Consider the following 3,566-nt stretch of genomic DNA (forward strand, 5'->3'; position numbering starts at 1 on the left):
TTCAATCCCTGGTACCAAAAAACAAAAACAAAAAAAGAGGGCTGGGATTGTGGCTCAGTGGCAGAGTGCTTGCCTTGCACGTATGAGGTACTGGGTTCAATCCTCAGCACTACATCAAAATAAATAATTTTTTTTAAAAAAGGTATTGTGTCCATCTACAACTAAAAAAAAGTTTAAAAAAGAAAAGAAAAGAGCTGAGGATGTAGCACCCTTGGGTTCAATCTCCTGTACCAATAAACCAACCAACAAAGAAAATTTTTGCAATTTACTTTTCACCAGTCTGTTCTGGCATGTTCTGGTGACATCAGAATTACCTGAATCAGTGATAGCCAGTGTGCACATTCTATAGTATTTCCTGCATGCTGTACACATTTCAATATCATTGCCACTGTAGTGGTGAACACCAATTTTGGCCAACATGGCAAATTACTCTATTTCAGATTTCCTCAAAGCTGGGCAATTGTTAGCAAAGAATGATCAATTTCCCTTTGCCCTATCTGATCATCTTCAGAGTCTACTTGTATCCCAGTATGTACTTTCCACTTTTCCTAACAAGCTGGATCCTAGAGTTGATGGACTCCATAGATATTTTTCATTTTTGCAGCCACCATCTTCCTGCCTTACGTGCAGGAACCAAGAGCAGCCACCAGGATGGCTAGAGAGTAAGAAAAATTCAGGTCATACCATTTCTGAAGTGCATGATAGTGGTCATGTCTAAAATCTTATAGCCATGGGCTTGGAGATGTAGCTCATTGGTAGAGCTCTTGCCTAGCATGCATGCCTGTAATGCCGGGAACTCCAAAGTCTGAGGCAGGAGAATTGCAAGCACAAAGCCAATCTCTACAATTTAGTAAGACTTTATTAAAATAAAAAATAAAGAAGACTTGGAATGTTGTCCAGTGGAAGAACATTACTGGGTTCAATCTCCAGTACCAAAAATATAAATAAATAAATAAATAAGATAAATTTCTATAGCCATAATTCCAAGTCGTAAGACTGGTTCTTTTACCATGAATTGTTCCTTTAGAACTAATGACATCCCTGAGATGCTCAGCCATTTGAGGCATGTAGAGGGGCATTTTAAGATGTAATTACTGAAACTCACCAATCAAGTGTGTCTAATACTGTATGCATGAACAAGCACTACCATTTGTTAATGCAATAAATTGTAAGGGATCAGAGTGGGCCATCTTAAATATGCCACTTTGGCATAAGGATTATTTTGGGTTGAAGATACTTGAGAAATAGCTCTCCCCCTATTTGACTAAAAGCAAGACATAAATATCCATTTGTAGAGGTGTCACTTTCTTCTGCCCAGGAAAAGGAAAATGACTCCATCTAGACTCTCATCAGCCCTGAGATCAGACATGGCACAAACAGAAGATTCTACAAATCAAACTTTAATGAAATAACCTCTATTCTTTTTCATTAGTTTCACCCCATATATGTAGCTTTCCAAAGTTTACTGCCCCTAAAAACCTAAACCCCTTTTCCTTCCTCTTGTCACTTCATTATAAATGAATTGTTCTTTATTAAAATGCTAAATAAGCTGGGATTGTGGCTCAGGGGTAGAGCTCTAGCCTAGCATGGGTGGGACCGGTTTGATCCTTAGCACCACATTAGAAAAAGGGGGGGGGCTGGGGATGTGGCTCAAGTGGTAGCGCGTTCACCTAGCATGCGTGGGGCACTGGGTTCGATTCTCAGCACCACATAAAAACAAAATGAAGATACTATGTCCACCTAAAAAACTAAAAAATAAATATTAAAAAAAGCTAAATGAATGAGGGGAGGGGAGGGGAGGGGAGGGGAGGGGAGGGGAGGGGAGGGGAGGGGAGGGGAGGGGAGGGGAGGGGAGGGGAGGGGAGGGGAGGGGAGGGGAGGGGAGGGGAGGGGAGGGGAGGGGAGGGGAGGGGAGGGGAGGGGAGGGGAGGGGAGGGGAGGGGGGATAGTAGAGGATAGGAAAGGCAGCAGAATACAACAGACACTAGTATGGCAATATGTAAATCAATGGATGTGTAACTGATGTGATTCTGCAATTTGTATACGGGGTAAAAATGGGAGTTCATAACCCACTTGAATCAAAGTGTGAAATATGATATATCAAGAACTATGTAATGTTTTGAACAACCAACAATAAAAAATAAAAAAAAAATAAAATAAAAAGTATAAAAAAAAAGCTAAATAAGCTCCTAGTTTTTTTGTTGTTGTTGTTGTTGTTTTTGTTTTTGTTTTGTACCAGGGGCACTTTACCACTAAGTGACATCCCTAATGCTTTTCATTTTTTGAGACAGGGTTTTGAAATTTGCACAGGTTGGTCTAAAATTTGCAATCCTCTTGCCTTAGCCGCCACAGTCACTAAGACTATAGGTATGTACCACCGCAACAGGCTATAAGACTTTAGTTTTATTTTTCTATTTATTTATTTAGACAGGGTCTCACTTATTTGCCGAGCTTGACCTCAAATTTGTAATCCTCCTGCCTTAGCCTCTGAGTAGCTGGGATTATAGGCCTGTGCCACTGTGCCCAGTAAAGTCCCTAGTTTTGACCAGCCCTGTGAGTCATTCATCAGTGAGTTTTTTCTCTGTGTGTGATGTTCTGTTTTTTCTTGTTTATCTGTCTTTTGTCCATTTAATATCCAAGGCCAGCTAGAGAACCTAGAAAGGTAGAAGAAAAAAGATTTTTCTGTTTTGTTTCAAAACTTCTCTATGGTTAGACGGTGGTAAAAGGTATGCATCTTGGTCTTTGTGGTCAGAAAACAATGATATAGGTGGTGGGAAGAGGTGGGACAAAAGGGGTTTTTTTTGTTTGTTTGGGGTTTTTTTGAGGAAATTATTTAGCTGCTGGGCAAGGTGTAATTCCCACAATTCTGGAGGCTGAGACAGAAGGACCATAAATTAGAGGCCAGCCTCAGGAATTTAGCAAGACCCCATCTCAAAATTAGAAATAAAAGGACTGGGGATGAGCCGGATGCAATGGCACATGCCTGTAAACCCAGTGGCTCAGGAGGCTGAGGCAGAAGGATCTTTAGTTCAAAGCCAGCCTTAGTAATTTAAGAAGGCCCGAAGCAACTCAGTGAGATCCTGTATCTAAATAAAATACAAAATAGGGCTGGGGATGTTGCTCAGTGGTTAGGTACCTCTGAGTTCAATCCCCAGTATCCAGTATCCTGCTCTCCTAAAAAAGGACAGGGGATGTAGCTCAGTGGTTGAGGACCCCTGGGTTCAATCCCTGGTACCTCACACACATAAAAAATCCAACAATAAGCCAAGTTTTGTTTTACAGTCAACTCGGCTAAAAAAGTAACTTTTCCCATAGAGAACAAAAATTACCCCAATCATTGTGGAGCTGTGGTGATGGCTTTTCAAAGAGGAGAGCAATACTTCTATAAAGATAACCAGTTCTTGAACTTTGACTGAAGTATTTTCATAGAGATGATTTCATCTGACATCAAAGGAGCATGGCTCTTTAATCTTCCTCATTTTATTGTTTCAAATAACATTTAAACTCATGGACAGTTCACCACCTCCTCCAGTTTGAATTTCCTCTGCACAGGGTTAGATTTCTTA

At 40.6% G+C, this 3,566-nt stretch overlaps 1 pseudogene; it reads right to left on the minus strand.

Moving 5' to 3' along the window:
• Positions 1–265: 265 nt before the first annotated feature.
• On the minus strand, positions 266–583 carry LOC114104450 (large ribosomal subunit protein eL30 pseudogene; annotated as a pseudogene).
• Positions 584–3,566: the final 2,983 nt, after the last annotated feature.

The sequence above is a fragment of the Marmota flaviventris genome, chromosome 13 (assembly GCF_047511675.1).
Source record: "Marmota flaviventris isolate mMarFla1 chromosome 13, mMarFla1.hap1, whole genome shotgun sequence".
In the NCBI taxonomy this organism is placed as follows: Eukaryota; Metazoa; Chordata; class Mammalia; order Rodentia; family Sciuridae; genus Marmota; species Marmota flaviventris.